The 23,253-nt window shown below is 37.0% G+C and overlaps 1 protein-coding gene across 3 annotated transcripts in view; it reads left to right on the top strand.

Annotated features, from left to right (window-relative positions):
• scn4ba (sodium channel, voltage-gated, type IV, beta a) overlaps nucleotides 1–23,253 on the top strand; it is a 48,172-nt gene that overhangs the window by 10,485 nt on the left and 14,434 nt on the right. The window lies entirely within an intron of this gene.

Raw genomic sequence — 23,253 nt, 5'->3', positions numbered from 1 at the left:
AGACACTACTGCTTTTTATATAGCACATTTACCGTTATGAATTTGTTGGGTCAGATTGCTTTCACACCTCAAGTTAACCGTCCCAGAGTTCGTTTCCAACCGGGCTGAGACCACCTCGTTCAGGTTTTGATTCGGATCCGAGCACAATTGCTGTGTTCACATATGCCTAAACGAACCGAACCAATGGAGAAAATGCACCAGATTCCGAAACAAAAGGCAACGGGTTTCCTCACTTTTAAGTTATCAGTCAACTGATCACTTTTACAGTGTAGGGTTTTTTTATAATGCCTAAGAATTTATCTTATTTTATATTTTCAATTTACATTTTTCTGGCCTAAAATTGTCTTTTGGACCATTTTTTATCAATCATTTGTTGATTTATTTAATTTACTAAAGTAAAAAAATAAAAAAGCTTATTCTCAAAATTCACAATTTTACATTATGATAATATATCCTGGGCCCATGTAATTTTAGTATTATTTATATACTATTGTTGTATTTAATAATATTTTGAATTATCTTAAAATAATCTTTCGATTTTTAGTTGTCATTTTTAGTTTGGTTTACGTTTTAGTCAATTTGTTTTGTGCTTTTATTGTTTTATTAGTTTTTTTGTTGTTGTTTCTATTCAGCGTTAACTTACATTTAAAGTGCAACTTCGACGATTTTCTGCCCGCATTATATTGTTAAAAGGTTGGTAGAATATGCAAATTAACAAAGTTTACTCGTTCCTCGTGTTACTTGGAGCGAGAAATTCACATTTATTTGACAGATCCGGGTTTTTCATGAAAAATACAGATATACTTCTGCATTTGTGTATCCTAGCCCACGGACAGTCAGATCAACAGAATGTTATTAACAGAACAGTTATTATAAGGGTAGGTTTATCACAGAAAATTTTATTTAAACAACATTATGGTAAAAATGAAACACTATGCAAAAGCTTTCTTACCTGTACACGACAGCATTTTGCTTTAGGCGTAACTGACAGAACAGCAGTTTCTTTCAGTTTTTCTCCGCCGTTTTGTGTTTATTGTCATCCAGTTTGAAATGTTGATTACAAACACAGAGTTTTTTCAGATTTTCCGTTGTGGGGTTCTCTAGATATTTACCTCTTTTGCAGCCTTTAACACACTGCCTACAATGGAAACTGAAAATAACTCACTCCCGCTATACATTTACTCTTTGAATTCCTGCACCTGGGAACAATACAAGTTGACACCATTATGATTATAAGTTTGCTACGAAGTATTTCCTACTAAAGCAAGGTGGTATTTGACTCTGGTCAAGCTTATCCATAGCAGGTTGGAAATAAACTTTCCCAGACAGTGTATCCCCAGGAGCAGGGTTGAAGACCTCTGATGATATTTATAATTTCATACTGAAATATCTGACTTATGATTTCAAACTTTGCCATTTGGCAATTCTGAGAACAGTTTGAGCCAATGACACACTAAAACTCTAGAGGAGACACATGTGAGATTGCTGAGGTATTTTTCACAGGAGAACAATCTGGGCGGCTGAAGCAATATAAGATTCTAGAAGATGTCCATAAAGGCATCTCGTTTGTAATTTTTTTTTCTTTCCAGTGGGAATCTATGACTAACTTAAAGGGGTGGTAAAACACATCCTTTTGAAGGCTTGGCTGTGTTTGTGGGGTGCACTGTAACATGTGTTCATGATTCGTTTTAAAAAAAATTGCCTTATTTTTCATATATTTGACCTTTATTCTACACTGCTCTGTCCCTCCTTGTAAAACGGTCTGATGCTTTCCGGGTTGTATGAAGCCAGTCCCTCAAAAATACGCAGTGGGCTCTGATTGGTTAGCTGGCCCAGTGTGTTGTGATTCGCTAACCGCAGTGCACGTCGGAAACGCCACGCCCCTTACCGGAGGCTGTTCAGTATTAGAAACAATGGCGTCAATAAAACCATATGAGCTCGAATCAGACCCAGAACATTTGAGTGAAGATGATCGAGCAGAACCTGCTCAGTCCTCGAGAATAAAGACTGCGGATCTATAATGATCGCTACTGAATGGCACTTTAACTTTTGTATTTTTAGAACGATTATAGCCAAATATCTGTCGCAAGAACTAACGTTAACCCAAAACGAACACTAAGCACTGGCTTTAACTAGTAAGTTAGCCAAATCACACACAGAAGCATGTTTAGCAAGCCTGTAGATAAACAATACATAAAAGCTCTAATCAAAGAATCATTTACACTAATGCCAGGTTCGCTGTTGAGATTTTAACGTTAATGTTTGTAACGTTAGGTGTTCGTCGGATAACGTTAAGTATGAATGAGCATTTAACAGACTGGTTTGCAGAACAGCGTTGTCATCTGTTTACTTCCTTGCTACAACGTACAATTAACCTATTACAGGAAAACACATAGATGAAAAATAAATCAGACTTACAGGTTGTGGCCCGTAAACAGCTTCTGTTTGTAAATCCAGCTTTCAGGACAAGCCGTTGTGCATATCCTGCATTGAACTCGCGAAGTTTGTGGAAGTTTGTGTTGTCCTCCGTGAAATGCGCACCGGCAGTGTTTTTTTCACGCAGCTGACGTTGTGCAAATCTGGCATTGAAATCGCGAAGACGGTGGATGTTTTCCTCTGTTAGATGTGCTGCAGCCAGGGAGCCCTGCGCGCGCTGACTCAAACACATGTGCATATAACATGCTGTATGTTAAACGCTCTGCAACGCACCCCCGTCCCTATGAAGGCTGAACAGAGCAAGTACCCCAGACCTGCAATCCGGATGAATATAACAGCGTTTCCTCTGCATCGCGGCAACAACACTCCAGCCTACTATACCACAACAGCGCCGCGATACAAAATGCCCCCCCCCCCTTATTTAAAATTCTCGGAGGAGGGGTTTATGTAAATATTGAGCCTGTTGATGTCACCAACCCTGGAGGAATGTGTGTAGTCGCCTGCTGGCCGTTTGCTGTAGTCCTTAGAAACTGATTTCTTTAAAAGCAAATATCTCCCTTTGCTTTAAACTTTGAACGTTGTAACTTTGCAGATGTTGTTTATGCTCAAGCAGCAACATTACACGCTAGCTAAAGTTAGAATAGTGAAATCGTTGTTTACCACCCCTTTAATGCCCATCCATAAAAAAGCTAAACAACCTGGGCCATCTGCTCGCAGGTCATCCATCAATAAAAACGGAAACCACTTGACAAAGTGCTTGTGGTAAAATTATCAGAACAATGCGCTCCCCATCTCAGCACAATGCCGCAGTCTACATTAAGTGAGAAAGCATTGCTGCAAGCCGGAGCCCCTCCCTCTTTTCCTGTAGACTGCACAGGGTCTCTCTGGGGGAATTATGGCCGATGGAAGGAGATGGGGTGAATGAAGTTACAGAGAGAAGATGGAGGGATGGAGAATGGGTGTGGAAGAAAAACATCACTTAGTATGGTTTTTGAGCTGTTTTCTTCATGGGGACCTAAAATATGTCCCCACAAGGACACGGATTTTGGATATTGGCATCTTTGTTGGGACATTTTATCCCCATAACATAGGGTTTACCAGGGCCACACACACACACACACCAGGGCCACACACACACACACACACACACACACACACACACACACACACACACACACACACACACACACACACACACACACACACACATACTTGTTTTTGTGGTATAGAAGGACTTTGATGGCCAAACCAGTATGGTGGTGGTATAAAGGGACACCCCTTTCCCAATGCCCTACAGTGGTGATAAAACTATCAAAAATTTTGTTTAATCTGCAGATCACAAATCTGACTTCAAATATTCTATACACACAACAGAACAGAAAATATGACAATATGATATTTTGGTGGTACACAAGGACATTCCCGCCCATCCTGAAATGTTCCCGCCTATGACATAATTGTGATTTTTGGGGCCCGACCGTATTATGAGGACACTCGTTTTACAATACACAAAATATGTCATTTCAGTGGATTACAGGGACCAGTGTGTTTTACAGGCACATGACCACACACACACATGCGACAACACTGCGTATTACCAAGACTAAGGTGATTTAAGAGGACTGGATCTTAAACACAATACACAACTGCACAATACAACATTACGGGGGCCAGTGTGTTTTACTGGTACATGACCACACACACACACACACACTAACCTGAAAACACTGCGTATTACCAAGACTAAGGTGATTTAAGAGGAATGATCTTTAAACACAATACACAACTGCACAATCCAACATTATAAGGACGTGTGTGTTTAATGGTTCATGCCCACAACACACACACACACACACACACCTGAAGATATGGTGCATTACCAAGACTAAGGTGATTTAAGAGGACCGGATCTCCAATACATTACACAAAAAAACTTACAACATTACAGGGACCAAAGTGTTTTAGAAGTGCTTTAATTATGACTTAAAATATTAACATAAACATTGAGTTTTTCCAGTTTTACCATGTGATACCATCATGTCATGCCATTTTAAGAGGAAAGTGACAGCCTCAAACATAAAAACATGTTTCAGAAAGCATACAGCATCATTACAAAGCTTCGGAAAGATAGACAAAACAGCCCATTTGGAAACAGGCACATCTGAAATCAGTCATTAAACAGCTTTGATATATATTAAATTAACCCACTCGACATGCAATAAATGCTGCAGCATATAGAGAAACGACTTATAAGAGACGCTTTACCCAAAAAGACAATTCTTCACAATTGTCGAGTCAGAGTTTCAAAGCAGCTTAGAGGAAAACAGTGATAACAGGAAAATGATGTATTATTATTACATTTATTAAAATGATATTTGATTATGAAGTTAGTTTGGGCTGTAGAGCAGCTCTAGAAGAGTATAGTGTTGTCGTTCAGTGTTGATTGAGTTATGTTGTAGAAATCATCAGTTATTCCTTTAGTTAATATCATCTATAGCATGGGCGCCGGAAGCAAAAAAAAAAGTGGGTGGGTCCTCTCAGAAATTTTTTAGAGTAGACGGCATTTACATTAAGTAGAAATATACCGCCTTGTTTGCTAAACGTCTGGTTGGGCCAGACAAAAAAACGGAAATCACTGTATCAGTGAGAGCAGCAATAGTGCCGGGTGAGACGCATGGCATCAAGCTGACGCAAATCGACCCGCGGTTCGAATCCACCTTTTGCCGAACTCACTCTACTCCCTTTTTCCATCACATATCAGATCGGAAAGGCATTTATTTCCAATAGAAATGAAGAATATATTAGAAAAGTTGAAATTAATCATCTAACATGTGTTTAATAATGGTTAGAGGTTTGTGCACAGACGTGCTGAATTACAGACGGTAAAAGTGAGTGGGTCCAATATCATTGATCGTAAAAAGTGGGTGGGTCTTGTCCCGCACACATACAATGGTTCCGACGGCCATGATCTATAGCAGCTCTGGAGAAAACACTCATGTCATCGTCCAGCTCACTTCAGTTCTCATATAGTGCCAATGCAGTCAGATCAATAATAGTTTTGAAACGTATAATAATACTATTTCTTTCAAGAACAGTTCAACTTCTAGATGTATAGAGTGAGCTCTTAGTTTGTTCTGCTGCTCTACATAAGTTTAGCTATAGAATGAACTAACAAAACCAACAACCAAAGTAATAATCCAGCATCAAATGAGACACATGATGTAACATCACTTATTTTAGGCTTTGCTTTTCAAGGTAATTCCACGATTTCTTACAAAATATCTTTTGTCCTCTGTGCTTTCCCAAAACCGGATCCTCTGCGGTCTTACACTGTGGTCTTTCAGTCAGTGTGGCCAGTTCTCCTTTGGCTATATGAGCCTTAAAATGTTCAATTACAGCCGTAACTTCAGCATTTGACCAGCACACGTTTTGTCCTTTCAGTTTCTGCCTCACTGTCATTGTCTGTACAGAAGAACACATGCTTTAGTAAGCTCTGACTATATGAGAGCTCCTGTACTTACACTGATGGAGGTATTCTGATTTAAACCTCAGGTACCTTGAGAAACTTCAGTGGTTTTCTCAATGGGCATCTTCTGAACACCTGGAAGAAATCAGTTATACACTGATCAGAAACTCAGATATAACGCAAACCTGTATCTAGATCTTAAAACTGAATATACACCTGATATCTAAAAAAATCACATTTCAAATGACATTCAAAATATTATTCTGGAGAAGAAATGTTATATTAAACACCTCCTTTTTAAGTTTTTGACCAACATGAACATGATCAACTTATTGGTATAAGCCAGAATTACAATGTTGGTGCAACACTGATTCCATTAATGTTCTTCTAGAAAAGTTTCACTATATAAAAGTGCAAAAATCTGATTATTGATAACTGATTATTACAATTAATGGCAAAAGGAATGTTTAGAAATGTAAACTGATATTACCTACTGACACACTGCAGCATTATATATTATAGATCTATATATATATATACACACACACACACCGTATATAACTGTCTTAAAACCACTGGCTTCTAACGCATCATCTTACTCTAAAGGTACAAATTCTGTTGTGTACCTTATCAACATTATTTAATATTAAGCCATTGATTTTGGGCTGTTGGCAAACATAATTCTAAAGTGGAAACCATCTAAACATCAACAGACAGGTTGTTCATGTTTATACGCACTTTACTATCATTACTAACATTCAACAATGCATGTATTGATGGATTTTGTTACCCTTGTTGTAAAGTGTACACTATTTCAACATTACCTGATGTGTTATTAACATTTGTAGACTCTTTATCAACATGACTTGTCATTAACAAAGCATTTATTATTATTTAATGAACCTACAAATGTTAACACATCAGTTAATGTTGAAATAGGGTACACGTGATAATAAGGTTCTCAAAATCCAATAATATACATGCTTTGTTTAATAATGTTGATAAGGTATACAACAGCATTTTTACCTTTAGAGTAAGATGGTGAGTTAGAAATATTCATCCATAGTGTGTGTCAACTGCTGTGTAAACTAATGTAAATATGTACAGTAAGATAAATTACAAAAACAGTAAAGCTACAGGAATTGTTCATGATTAGTTCATGTTAACTAATGCATTAACTAATGTTAACTAATACAACCTTATTGTAAAGTGTTACCATAATAACTATAATACTTTTAGATCACTATTATTAGAATTGTTGCTAAGATACTAATATACTACTACTGTCAATGAAAAATGTATATTTTATAATGATTATTTTATTTTACAATACTTCCTTCTTAATTTCTTCGCTTAAGCTGTTATACTGGCAGAAGCCTGCAGTTTCAGTGTTTCTTATTACAAATGGGGTGAAATACTGTAAATCAACTGTCCACAAAACTGTTGGATATAATGCAAATGTGCTAATAGAGTGTAAGTTGTGCTCGCTGCGTGTTAAGCTCAAGGCACATGTAGAGATGGAGTTCACTGCATTCATTGGCTGTGAGGCGTGAACAATGCCAGATCATGAGCTGATGGAGTGAGGAAAGTGTGCGGTTCAGTTTGAAACACGCAGCACAACAAACTGTAGACTTACTTCATTATCGTCTTGTGTGATTTGATAAGGGCACGAAGCTATATCGTGCTTTTGATTTTAATTTCATTTTAGAGACGCTTTACCAAAGTGCATGCCGCAAGATACAAAGACAATTTATGTTATTACACAAACACATTTGGAGACGGAATTAAATCCGGTGACTCAAAGCACTTCAGGAGGTGGTCTGAGACGCATTCCAGATGAAACTGGACAAGTGTAAATGCAGATGGTTGTTGAAACCGCATATTGTTTACCACAACTTTACTCCTCACAAAACCAAATTATAAACAAGTGAGTGCGTGTTTTAGGCTATATGACATGTTCTAGTCAGATATGACAGCGCTCATCTTCATTATAAGTAGTGAGAATAAATTATTTAACCAGTGCTGATGCTACTCTCTCTCCTATTGATCTTGAAATTAGCTGATGATAAATAAAATGCTTCTCATAGCGGTAGTTTTACGATGACGTGAACACCGTTAAACCAGCGTATAGCATGGAAATAAAAAAATGGATATATATCCGTTTTGCAAAGGCCCATTTATGTGGCCAAGTGTAAATGGAATTGTTTTGACAAATCATATCAGTAAAAACACATGAAAAGGTTCTTACTAGACTAGCATTTTCTAAAAAGATGCAAAGTTCTTTTTATTACCATCTCAGCACAGTCTTGATCATCCAATGAGAACTGGTCCTTCTCAGGGCTCACCTGAAAGCAAGATAAAGAAAGAAGAGATAAACATTCAACTACAGACAAAGATTCAGAGATGATCCAAATGAAGCAGCACAGACACTGGACTCCATCTGATAATAACAATGAGGCCGATATATTAAGACCAGGGCTTAAAAACGAAAAAAAATATCAATCGGTTCACTCCGAGCAGAATCGATATTATAGCGTTTCCGTTTTTGCGTTCCTCAATAAACATTACTGTTCCGAAAACGGTTTGATAAAAAAAAATACCGGTTAATAACGTTATTTTAATTTAGCCTATACTTTAAACAAATATGTATAAATAGACTTATTTTCACTCAATAATAATATAACGCATGGTAATTAAACTTGAATATTTATTTCATAACATTTTTAAAACCACAACAGAAATACATGCATTAATTACAAAGCATAAACAGCGGGACAAATATTGACCTGTTTTAATGGAGCGTTAGACAATCGAAAGTGGCCCTCTATATGCCTAATTCTTTTCAGAAGAGTGATAACATTCTTTGTATGTACTTTTTTTCAACACGACTTGTTTAAAAAATTGCATGAATAAAGAATAAATAAACTGGATAACCATTGCTCTTTTAATGTACCGTCAACTGCTAATTTCAAAGCAAACACTGCGCAACACGTCCTGCATCACATAATCAAATTCAGTCGGCTAATAAAGCTTGATCATTTAATGCAATATAACACCATTTAATACGAAGCATCAACCGTCTATATAGAAAACATTGAGCTGTCCTGTATTGGCAATCTGAAAGACTATAGGAAAAATGTTTGATAGATGCTATAGCCTACTTGGATAGGCTTAAACGGAATCCATAAACTAGCCTAAATCAGTCTATTTGAGCTTAAAGTCCGAACTGCTTATTTAAACGTATGAAAAGAATGTCCTCCAATACCTGCGCTTTCATTGTAGACCTCAGTGAGGAGAGAAATGTACTTGAGGCGTGTAAATGCGCGCTCATACTGACAGTAGATTCATAGATGACATTTCACTCACGCTTGATCCGTCACATCACATGTTGTACTACTCTATTCATGATTGGTCACTGCCAAATAAAAATATTAAAGAGAACGATAAAATAACGTTATTAACCGGTTAATGGGCATTTCAAATTAACGTTTCTGTTCAGAACGATTCAAATTGATTTTGATTTCGTTTTTGTTCCTCTTAAAATTTCGTTCGTTTCCGGTTTTCGTTTTCGTTCCTTGAACCGGTTCGGAGCCCTGATTAAGACTAATAAATAATGGATTATTTCCTTGAGCTTCAGATGTGTACTGTTCACCATGATGGTTGTGAAATGTTTGAATCACTTTGAAAAGGAAGACACAGTCAAGGTGCATCACAATCAGCGCGGTGTTACAGGGAGAGTTTGTTTGTGCATTCGCAGCATTTTGTGGAATTATGTAATATTTTTAAAATGTTGTGTATATCTGATTTATCTCAGACAGGATGAGTTACTGAACGCTGCAGTAAAGTGCTTCACTGTAGGCCAACTGGTGATCATCTCTTCCACACGCGAGCTCAAACAGCAATGCAGGACAATAATAACTGACTGTCATATATACATAACATTATAATGAGAAGACTATTGCAATAAGACGCTGTGAATTCTTTGGGACTAGTTTTTACTATGAGTAAAATAATTCCCTTATTGTCCATTTGATTTGATTTATCCATGGCACAGGCATTTGATTCTTTATGTAGCCTAAGTAATGTTGCCCATGACTTGTTTGCATTTTAATTTCATTTTATTTATTATTATTTGTAAGGCAATAGATGTTTTGGGTAAAACTTTACAATACATTTGTTATTGCATTAACTAACATGAACTAACAGAGCAAAACTTTTGTTAATGTGAGTTAATAAAATATGTGAGTTGATGTTAGTTCACAGTGTGCACTAAATGACAGATACAACACTGGATCCTAGACATGTTGAGATTAACGTTAACTAAGATTAATAATCCTGTAGAAGTATTGTTCATTCATTGTTAGTTCATGTTAACTAACACTAACAACATGAAAACTTATTGTAAAGTGTTGTCATTTTTTTTTTAATAAAGAAAGTTAATTAATTTAATTTTTACAATCATATGATAGCCAATAGAATGAATGGCTACTGTACTGTATAGGTTTGATTTATGTTGAAGTGTTTGAGTCATGGCTTTTAATGATGAGCCTTTTGTTTTTGTAATCAGGCTCTCAAAGTATATAAAATTTGGATTTAGATTAATCGGCCAATATATCAGTTATCGGCTTTCAAATATAAAGAACGATCAGTTATCGAACTCTGCCCAAATGTTTACATTGGTGCATCCCTAATTTTAATTTCCAAAAAGAAAAAGAAAAAAAACAATACCTTCTGTACTCTCTGTATCTCTGACTTCTGACTGGGACAGAGTGAGGAGGGATCAACCTCACAGAGAGTCTACAAAACATCAAATTAGACATGAAACACTGATGTAAATATGTGAACAGCCTAGATCTCACACGTGTGTTTGCTTGGTTTGCTCATTCTCTTACAGCACAACTCTCACTTACCTTGTGTAGTCCCACAGTAAGAGCAGCACAATCATCACTGCCTGATGACAGTTGGGTCTGACGGCTTATCTGAACATATGAAATAAAGCGTTACATACAGAAACACTTCACCTAAAAACATAATATATGGAATATAGCAAAGGGATAATGTACAGTCAGCCAGTAATTAATACAAAATAAACATGGACAGGATAATCAGATAATCATACATAACTACCCATCAATAAATATTTGCACATGAAATATTGATTTGAGATAATATACAAGATTACAAAATAGTTCAATTTCAAATCAATATTTCAAGGTAATGTTAATGTCTTTTATGCATCACATTAGATGCGTGTTCATTATAGTATGTCATGTTGTGTGTGTGTGTCTTACAACAGTTTTATGAGGACACCGTTTTATGAGGACATCATAAGAACATGTTCTTGATGTTTGACTTTGACTCAGTGTGTTGTTAGTTTGACAGAAGTCTGGTCTATGAGGACACTAGTTTTACCGGGACACTGGTCACTACACACATTTGGACGGCACCTGAGCTCCAGTATTTGTGTGTATGAGAGTGATACGAGACACTGCGTCTGTGCTAGTTGCACAGTAAGTGATCCTGACTCACTTTTTACACACAATCATAATTCAGTGACTGATAACTCTGGCAAACGATCGGTTTCTGAGCTGAAATCTGTTCTATTCTTTAAGGAATAACTCAATTATTACATTACCTTATTGGATACCTTTAGAGTTGCTGTATCTTGTTTGGTTTAATCTGATTCTTCTCAGTTATCATCTGAAAAAAAAAAGAGCAAATCAAAATCAAAACAAAATAAAGGCAAATAAATATTCATTTTAGTATTACATATTGAAAGCCAATTTCAACCGAGGGTCCTATTTTTTTCTTCTTCAATTATTATATATATTATAGTAATTATAATAAATATTTTTCGATATTGGTATTAGCCGAAATGAGCTGTGAATTATGGGTTATCAGTCTCGATCCTAGTATTCCATATGTGCACCACAGTGTCCCAGTAAAACTAGTGTCCTCATAGACCAGGATTCTCAAACTAACACAACACACTGACATCCTTCAGTCAAGTCAAACATCAAGAACATGTTCTTATGATGTCCTCATAATACGGTGTCCTCATAAAACTGGTGTAAAGCCACACACAACCTGACATACTGTAATGAACACACATGTAATGTGATGCATTAAAGCCATGAACATTAACTTGTAGGGCTGCACAATACATTGCTTTATCATTCATACCTATTCATGGTAGTGACATTGGAGTATAGCCCTATGTGAAGTCAAGTAGGCTATATGGATCATAGTGGATCTCTTATAGTGAAAACAGCCTAATAAACTGCTGCGGACTGTCATTAATTGCAATAAAACATCCAAATACAAAGAAAAAAATCAGTTTTGTAGCTTTAACCAGGAATAATTATATCTGATGTATACAGTAAAGACTATGCAGTGTTATTTTACAGTTGATTACTCTATATACCCTTATTACTGTTCCTAAATGCTATTAGACTTACCTGGAAAACATGAGGCACTGTTTATTTCATATTTTTGTTCCATTTTTGTATCTATGCTTGCAGTTTATTATTTTCTATGCAGACGCACACCCCTACAAAATCACACCAATCATTCTAGAATGATTAGTTATTTCCAAATAAAGCTATTTAAGTCATCTGGTGAAGTTGTTTTTCATATTGCATTATATATTGCAGGGGAAAAAAAACAATATTGCCATATCATTTTTTTTTTTAATATTGTGCATCTCTATTAACCTGGGTAACATTTAAGCTTTAATGTTACCTTTAACAATACTCTGTAAATAAAATATAATGTACCAGCTTTATTAAACAAGTTTTAAATGACGAGCATCGCTGATTCTCTGTAAACAGAATCACTATAAGTGCGCTAGCACCGTTAGCATCACGCGCTAGCTGCTTTCTAAGTGTAAAACGAGCTGGGAAGAGCTAACAGGACATGCACAAATAAGACAAACGGACCCACAGGCTATTAGAGAAGCATTATAACATTATTAAACAGTGTTATAACTTACCTTTAAATAACAGTTGCCTTCATCAGGTCCGCAGTCCTCTCATGTCCGGTCCAAACAGGAAATTAACTTGCCCCATACACCTCTGACTACACCACACTTATCATAATATAAACGGGATTTTATCATATAATTAATATATTACTTGCAAAAATACTTAAATAATTAGTATTTTGCATTATGTTGCTTATTATACAGACTTATGCTGAAGCTGAATGAAGCTCCGCCCACCGGCGCCATCTTGTTTTCACGATTTCCCGCCTACCGGAACCGATCTGTCCAATCAGAGGCCTCAAAACTTACACTTGTGTGTATTATGCAAATGTTTGATGACGCAGGTGTTATACCGGGACCTGGCTCCAGGGGCGCACTCCCGAAATCAGGGATACACTGTGTATAGTAAAATTTCTGGGTTTTGTGGTATGTAAGGACATCGCGCCAAAATTGGAGAGGGTGCTTCTGGGACATAGTAAATGTGATCTACACTGCCGGAATTATGAGGACATGGCCCCTGTCCTCATAAACCCAAATGTCCCCGTAATGCTGGTGCGTATTCAGGTCAAAAGTCCTCGTAAACCACAAAAACAAACACACACACACACACACACACACTCTCTCTCTCTCTCTCTCTCTATACATATATATATATATATATATATATATATATATATATATATATATATATATTTCAATCTACCAATTGAAAGTTTGGAATATTTAAGAATTTTTTATGTTTTTTAAAGAAGTCTCTTATGCACACCAAAGGTGCATTTGTTTGATCAAAGATACAGCAAAACAGAAATAGTGAAATAGTTTTATAATTCAATTTTAAAATATTATAATAATAATATATTTTAAAATGTAATTTATTCATGTGATGGCAAAGCAATATATTTTCAGCATCATTACTCCAGTCTTCAGTCTCACATGATCCTTCAGAAATCTTTCTAATATGCTGATTTGCTGCTTTATTATCAATTATTATCAATATTGAAAAAAGTTGTGCTGCTTAATAATTTTTTTTTTTTTTTTGTAGAAACAGTGATATAACAAGATTTTTTGATGAAGAACAGCCATTTGGCCAATCTGTGAAATATTTGTGGAGAAATACATACTGCTGACATGAGACAATAACTTTTCAATGTCTCTACTATGTCTGACATACAAAAATAATAAATAAGAGATCTCTTGGCAAATGACTGGCATCCATCCGATCCTTTGATTCAACCATAACGGGGACAAAGCTTTATTTTCAGATCAACAGAATATTAACATTATTAAATGTGAATGGGTCAAATATGAAATGAACAATATACTTTTTTTTGTTTATCAAAAGTTTAATAGGATTTTTACAGTCCAGAAAAAGCATTAAGTGAAAGAGAAATGTCTGGATATGAAGAGAGGGATAAAAGCGAGTTAGCAGGAAATTTGGCGAGAAACAGGATGTAATGGCTTTGGGGAATGTGGAGGACTTTTAAGTCTATGTGGATGAAGGAAAGACATCACTCAGAATTTCAGACAGTTTAAAGACCTGGCATAGAAGGTAAAAATAAAAGGCAAATCAGAGTGTTCCCCACATGCTGACCTCACCCTAGGGTAAAAGCAAACTCATCCTGAAACAGTCCTCTCAGCAAATAAAGAGGTCTGAGTTGAGAAGATGAATTATTCACTGATGTTTATCTTTGCAACTACAGTATAAGGAGGGGCCATTGTTCAGGTAGTAGGCATTTCAGTTCTATTGTATTTCAAACTAGACTTTTTTGTCATTTTAAGAGGCATTAAGTTCAGGTTTTAAAATTACACAACTTCACTAAGGTAATTAAAGGTGCAGTGTGTACATTTTAGCGGCATCTAGCAGTGAGGTTGCAAATTGCAACTTTTTTTTCGAAGCACAAAGAGAAGCTAAGGTGGCCGACACAGGACAAAGATGTTGTCGTCTGAGACAACAGAGAGTAGCTTGCGCTCTGTAGAGCAGTTTGTCCATTAAGGGCTACTGTAGAAACATGGCGGCACAAAATGGTGACTTCACTGTAAGGGGACCTGCGGTGTATGTAGATAGAAATGGCTCATTCTAAGGTAATAAAAACATAATGGTTCATTATGTAAGGTCTATACACCTCTGAAAACATAGTTATGTGTAATGCATTGCATTTCTGTCAATATATCCTCCTCGATACTACACACTGCACCTTTAAATCATAAATGGCCATCCAAAGTAAAAACGCATATTACTATCAAGTGTATAAACAGCATCTTCTTTTGGCCGAATGATTACATGTTAGGCAGTCCTTTGACATTCTTGATATCAAACAAATATTCACTCAAAAGTGTATTTTCTGTAATACCTGAATCTCTTTGGAATAGAAGTGTGCGTTTGTATCGTTCTTTCCTGGCACAGCAGCACATGTACTAGCTCTCAATGGGACATCTGTTCCACAGTCAGAGAGCATCTAGGTCTTTCGCCTCCATCTGTTGCCACCCAAACTCACCCTGTCAGAAGGCAAAAAGTGTAAAGATGACTGTGAGTGTTCTCCCCTGGGAATGTTCGTATGTGTGTTTGCCGGTCAGGTTGACATCTGCTCTTAAATATGGGTTTAAGAGATCTGATGCAAAGAATAATGGGTACAGAACAGTTACCTTTAGGGGCAAGGTGAAGGTTAGAGGCATTCTGCATGAAATCAAATTTGAAAAATGTATGCTAAATGCATGTTATTGATCTTATTGTGAACAATTCATCCGTATAGGTTTCATTTAAAAAAAATTTTTATCAAAATGTCAAAACTAAATCTTTCCGTGAAAAAACAGACTTCCCTCTGGTGACGTATGCCAGTCTTCCCTATTCATATAGTCCCCTTAAATCCGCCCCTTTGTTAAAATAGACTTCAAGCTCTCATTCAGATCTGCCTCTATCCAATCAACAACCGATGGACAGAACCAAGTTCCAAACCCACATATTTATTTTGATAATTCACATCATTCATATGTACTTAACAGTATGCCAAAATAAAAAAAGATTACCATGCTACATGGTACTATTGTAGTAACTTTAAGATATGGTGATTTGGGGATAAGGGTTTGAATCTTTGGTTGACCAGCAAGATTCATACATTTTTCAGGGTTAAAACCTACACTAGGGCTGCGTCCGAAACCTGGAAAATGCTGCCTTCAGAGGACACATTGCAAGGCAGGAAGGCACCAAGGCACGTCCAAATCTAATGTTAGCTTCACTTCCTGTCTCCAGAGATACCTTCATCTGATCGATTTTTGAAGGCAGCATATTTGTATCCTTCGCTGCCTTTGATATCCCACAATTCTGTGCTTCCCATTCTGTGACAGTTGAGCTGGAAAAAAAGATGGTGCCCGAAAGTTGCGTTTGCTGGTCAGTTTGTGTGTAAATGTTTTTGCCAACATTTTCCACTTCTGATGTAGTAACGTAGTAATTAAATATTTGTTTAGTTCTCACCAAAGCTCTCTCTATTTTGCTGAAGATCATTAAACAGTTACACTTCCCTTAGAAGTCTGTCCGAAATTAGTTTTGTGAGGTGCCTTCATGCACAAACGCTGCCTTACAAGCCATTGCCTGATAAGGCAGCGAGGCAACGGGTCAGTTGCCTAGGTTTTCGGACGCCAAAAGTATTGGGACACCCCTCCAAATCATTGAATTCAGGTGTTCCAATCACTTCCATGGCGACAGGTGTATAAAGTCAAGCACCTAGGCATGCAGACGCTTCTACAAACATTTGTGAAAGAATGGGTTGTTCTCTAGGTTGCCACCTGTGCAATTATTCACAGTGCACAGAAGTCGCCAACTTTCTGCAGAGTCAATAGCTACAGACCTCCAAACTTCAGGTGGCCTTCAGTTTAGCTCAAGAACAGTGTGTAGAGAGCTTCATGGAATGGGTTTCCATGGCCGAGCAGCTGCATCCAAGCCTTACATCACCAAATTACTAAAACTTTAACTAAAATTAAAAATGAAAACAGAAAATTAAGAAATAAAATTAAAACTAACTCAAAATATTAATACAGACTGTAATAGTATCTGGATGATACTAAAATAACACTGCAATGCACATGATATTTATATTATGTATACATAATAAAATCATACATTTGCTTTTAGGATGCAGAACAAATTATCAACTTTAAAAACAAGATGTAAGTTAAAGGGTTAGTTCACCCAAAAATGAAAATTCTGTCATTAATTACTCACCCTCATGTCGTTGGACACCCGTAAGACCTCCGTTCATATTCGGAACACAAATGAAGATATTTTAGTTGAAAGCTGATGGCTGAGAAAGGCTTCACACAGGCCTCCATTGGCATTCAGTACATTGACACTTCCAAGATCCATGAAAGGCACTTAAAACGTCGTTACAAAGTCTATCTCACCACAGTGGCTCTACAATAATCATACAATGCGACGACAATAGTTTTTGTGCGCAAAAAAAAATCAAAATAACACCTTTATCCAACTTGTTCTCGACTTCCGTGTATGCCTCCACGACGCATGCGCGAGAATATGACGCAGATCCGGCGTTCGGACATATGACCCAGAAGCGATTTGTTTACGAGCAGAGGAAGACGCGCGTGTCTAAGCTGTTGGATTCTACATTGATCGTGCTTTAGGTATCGGCGTAGTGCTCAAAATGGAGCTTAAGTGTGTATTTCATCGATTCCCGAACACCGGCGCTACGTCATATTCTCGCGCATGCGTCGTGGAGGCGCACACGGAAGACAAGAACAAGTTGGATAAAGGTGTTATTTTGATTTTTTTTTGCGCACAAAAACTATTGTCGTCGCATTGTATGATTATTGTAGAGCCACTGTGGTGAGATAGACTTTGTAACGACGTTTTAAGTGCCTTTCATGGATCTTGGAAGTGTCAATGTACTGAATGCCAATGGAGGCCTGTGTGAAGCCTTTCTCAGCCATCAGCTTTCAACTAAAATATCTTCATTTGTGTTCCGAATATGAACGGAGGTCTTACGGGTGTCCAACGACATGAGGGTGAGTAATTAATGACAGAATTTTCATTTTTGGGTGAACTAACCCTTTAATGCACCAAAGATTCAACCAGAGTCCAGATGTAACAGTGATCATGAACTTTCTCATTCTGGTTTGGTGTTGATAATGCCATCATGGCACAGAGAATGGCTTGTCAGCCATGCTAAACAGGTCAGAGTGAATATACAGGGTGCCTCGATCTACTCTATAAATAACATAGCACCCCAAGGACAGCTGTGGCCAACTGTCGGCAGACAAAGACAATAAATAACATGGGCCACCGAAAATGCACTGTTCAGCAAATCAGAGAGATAGAGAGGGAGATGAGGTTCAGGTATTCCTAAAATGAGATTGAGTTTTAATTAAATTCCACAGCGACTGAATGAAAACATTGTAGGATTTAATAATTAAGTTGAGGAATTTATCCAAACACAATGGCAGTGAAAATTATGAAATGTGATGGAGACTGTGGGGAAGGTAAGAGTTTAATTAAACCAGCTTGTAGATTAGACGCACCAAGTTCTATGATGGACACACACAAGTAATCCTCTGATTTAGTCATCATTTCTTTCCCAGAGGTTTAAAGGGTTAGTTCACTCAAAAATGAAAATTCTGTCATTAATTACTCACCCCCATGTCGCTCCAAGCCCGTAAGACTTTCGTTCATCTTTGAAACACAAATGAAGATATTTTTGATGAAATCTGAGAGATTTCTGTCCTTCCATTGACAGCTACGTAACTAACACTTTAATGCTTCAAAAAGTTCATAAAGAGATCGCAAAACGAATCCATATGAATCGAGCGGTTTAGTCCAATTCTTATAAAGAGACACGATCATTTTATATGATGAACAGATTAAATGTAGGCTTATAAAAATATACATATAAATAAACAGTGCATCCAGAAAGTATTCACAGCGCTTCACTTTTTCTACATTTTGTTATGTTACGGCCTTATTCCAAAATGGATTACATTCATTGTTCCCCTCAATTCTACAAACATATAAAGACAAAATGAAAGAAGTTTGTTTGTATTCTTTGAAAATGTATTTAAAAAATTTAAAAACGCAAAATATCACATGTACATAAGTGTGTTCACAGCTTTTGCTCAATACTTTGGCACCTTTGGCACCAATAACAGCCTCAAGTCTTTTTGAGCATGATGCTACAAGCTTGGCACACCTATTTTTTCCTTCTTTGCAGGTCTTCTCAAGGTTCTCAATCAGGTTGGATGGGGGCGTCGGTGCACAGCCATTTTCTGATCTCTCCAGGGATGTTCAATTGGGTTTAAGTCTGGGCTCTGGCTGGGCCACTCAAGGATATTCACAGAGTTGTCCCGTAGCCACTCCTTTGTTATCTTGGCTGTGTGCTTAGGGTCGTTGTCCTGTTGGAAGAGGAAACTTCACCCCAGAGTGCAGGTCTGGAGCAGGTTTTCATCAAGGATGTCTCAGTACATTGCTACATTCATCTTTCCCTCGATCCTGACTAGTCTCCCAGTTCCTGCCACTGAAAAACATCCCCACAGCATGATGCTTCCACCACCATGCTTCACTGTAAGGATGGTATTGGCCAGGTTATGAGCGGTGCCTGGTTTCCTCCAGACATGATGCTTGCTATTCAGGCCAAAGAGTTCAATCTTTGTTTCATCAGACCAGAGAATTTTGTTTCTCGTGGTCTGAGGGTCCTTCAGGTGGCAAACTTTTGGCAAACTCCAGACTGGCTTTTACTGAGTAGTGGCTTCCGTCTGGCCACTCTACCATACAGGTTTGATTGGTGGAGTGCTTCAGAGATAGTTGTTCTTCTGGAAGGTTCTCTTCTCTCCACAGAGAAACGCTGGAGCTCTGTCAGAGTGACCATCGGGTTCTTGGTCACCTCCCTGACTATGGTCCTTCTCCCACAATCACTCAGTTTGATTTAAGATCTCCTTATGAACTTTTTGAAGTGTCAAAGTGGTAGTTGCGTAGCTGCCAATGAAGGGACAGAAATCTCTCAGATTTCATAAAAAAGATTTCCATTTGTGTTCCAAAGATGAACTAAAGTATTATGGGTTTGGAACGACATGAGGGAGAATAATTAATGACAGATTTTTATTTATTTTTGGTGGGGGGTGGGGGGCGGGGGGTGTTTAGATCCTAGGTTTAAAGGATCTAACCCTTTCACGTTGGGATTCTTCATAAGTCTGCTAAATGTATAAACATGCAGAGCCGGAACAGCACAGTTTGGCAGACTTTCCCTTAATAATCATTTAGTCTTGTGTTCTTTGGAATAATAACATCTATTCTGCTTCCTTACCATGATTGGTTGGAGACTTATTGAGGTGTAAATGTAAGCAGTTGCAAGCAGATTCACACTGCTGAAGGTGTGCTATCCACAGCAGTGAGAGGACTTGTTCGGCACTTGTTCCACAATGCTGTGGTTAGATTAATTATCAAAACCACTGGGCTGTTAAGTCATTATTTGTTTTCTATAATAGAGTGATGAAAAGCAATACAATTATTTTCCAGATTGCAGAGGAACATGTCTGTTCTGCTTTCCACTTTCTTCTGCTCTTTCTCAAGATAGAATGTTTGCAAACACTTCCTTGCCATATGTGCAAGTAGACTATTATTTCTCATTTTCTGCACTAATACTATAATAGCAAGCCTAATACAGTTTAGTTTAGAATTATGTTGTCTTGACAACATGCCAACAATGCAAAAAAATATTTTACAATCATTCTAAAAGTGCGGCAACATTAACCGCTGTTCTGCGAATCACAAGCTGTATTTTATACATCGCTACACTATTTACAAAATACAGTGGACCATTTTTACATGCAAAATTTTGGTAATTATGTGGCTGCACCAATAAATGCGAAAAAACCCAGCAAACAGGGAACGTTCTCTGAACTTTGGCTAACATTCTGGCAAGGTTCTCTCAACGTTATGAACAAACATTATTCCATTACCGGTAACATAACTGTTCAGAGTTATCTGGTCTTTAATAATGTTTCCAACGTTAGCACAAAACATTATTTGTACATCATTCGTGGAATTTTTTAGTTGGGCATTCATCTTGCATTTTTAAAATCTTGTTTCAAAATATTTAGAGAACTCTCAAAAAAGGAGCTTTCAAAAGGAACCCATACTATTTGCAATTTTTTCAAATGGAATGTTCCCTTAATGGCCGTATAACCAAGAAAAAAAGTTTGGTTTTATTATATTACTTATAATTCACTGACTCTTGATAAGGGACAAAACATTTTAGATGTTATAAAATAAAAACTAACACTACATTATTCTCAGATAATGAACTATGTAAGGGAGCAGGTTTATTTCTAAACCTTTTTTTCTAAAAAAAAATATATTTATTCACTCCATAACTTAATTTGTCATCTCCGTCAGACACACTTAAACATGCTATAAACCTGTTAGTAACATGATCAAACATTTTAGCAATGAAACATGCTCTGAACATGTTAACAACATGCCAAGCATGCTAGGAAATAAGTTATGTTAAAACATGTTTTTAAACATGCTAGTAATGCTTAGCAATGTAGGCTGTCATCAGCTTGCTAAAACAAATTATGCACAATGCTAAAACATGGTAGAAACATGCTGAAACATGGTAACCATTTTATTGGTTTTCCTGTAATCATCTGACCTTTCTTACAGTAAAACCTTCAATCAATCTTTAAAAACTTCAGCTACAATACATTTATTTGTATGGCTTAATGACTGTTTTGGGCACAAAAAAATTTGTGTAGAATTATAAATTGACCTCTTTATGGTATAACGTAAAGGAGACCAACATATTAGTTGATTGAAGGAGAGAAGAACAACTGAAAAAAAAAATCTCCAAAAGGAGGAGAATGATCATGTCAGCTGTCCATTTGACAGCATCTTCTGTGCATCAGTTAAGTCCGCATGATGACAGGCTCAGAAATGAACTCTCTGAGCTTTAGAGTTGCCTCATCGATTAATAAGTGCACTATAATGGCTAGTCGTCCATCTATGAGCAATGCTACAGGGATCAATAGCCAGAAAGCAGCAGACTGGAGGCAGGCATATGATCTTGGTAAAGAGGCTGTTATCTTCCTTGAACCCTGGATCTTAACAACCAGCATCATCTAAAGTGCCACTCAAGACTATTTGATCTGAACCTGCTTGTCTTAAGTTTGACTTCTGCCTACCTAAGTTGCTGTTTAGGGGCATCACAGCCTTCTCTGATGTAAAGTCTATCTCAGGTTAAAGGCTGAACAATTATTATCTTCTGAGATATCCTTTATGATTAAACCAATCCCATAATGCATTTTGAAGAGCTTAGAATATATTCCCTCCAAAATGGAAAAGAGCAAACTTAAAAATATATCAGATGCAGTGATAATACTGGACAACACCGATATTTTAATTTATAATGTTTTCATTTCATTCATATTTTCATGATTTTTATTCAAAGTTACACTATGTAACTTTTAAAGGGTTAGTTCACCCAAAAATGAAAATTAGCCCATAATTTACCTCAAGTCATCCTAGGTGTATATGACATTCCTTTTTCAGACGAATAAAATCAGAGTTATATAAAAAAAAAGATGAACAAAGATGTCATCGTCTGAGACAGCAGAGAGTAGCTTGCGCTTTGTAGAGCAGTTTGTCCGTTTAGGCTCATTCTAAGGTAATAAAAACATAATGGTTCATTATGTAAGGTCTTTACACCTCTAAAAACATTTCTGTCAATAGATCCTCCTAGATATTACACACTGCACCTTTAAATCATAAATGGGCATCCAAAGTAGAAACGCATGTTACTATCAAGTTTATAAACAGCATCTTCTTTTGGCCGAATGATTACATGTTAGGCAGTCCTTTGACATTTTCTTGGTATCAAACAAATATTCACTCAAAAGAGTATTTTCTGTAATACCTGAATCTCTTTGGAATGGAAGTATGTGAGTTTGTATCGTTCTTTACTGGCACAGCAGCACATGTACTAGCTCTCAATGGGACATCTGTTCCACAGTCAGAGGCTAGGTCTTTCGCCTCCATCTGTTGCCACCCAAACTCACCCTGTCAGAAGGCAAAAAGTGTAAAAAAACAAAACTATTAAAAAAGTCCTGGCTAATCCAAGCTTTATAATGGCATTGATAGTGGCTCTGTTTTTGAAGTCCGTAAAAGTACATCTGTACATCACAGGCACGTGCCGGGGGGGGTGGGGGGCCGGGTGGGGGGACAAATCGTACGAATTCATATGAGTGAGGTATTTTTAAAAGAACAAATATCATTTGATATATCAATTGATGTATTCTTATGATACACAAACTGCACATGTAACTATACAATGAAATATAGAATTGGAAAAAGTTTCCAATAAATTATAGCATG

Source organism: Gobio gobio (genome assembly GCF_949357685.1).
Source record: "Gobio gobio genome assembly, chromosome: 8".
Lineage (NCBI taxonomy): Eukaryota > Metazoa > Chordata > Actinopteri > Cypriniformes > Gobionidae > Gobio > Gobio gobio.
This window is presented reverse-complemented; position numbering and strand designations above follow the sequence as displayed.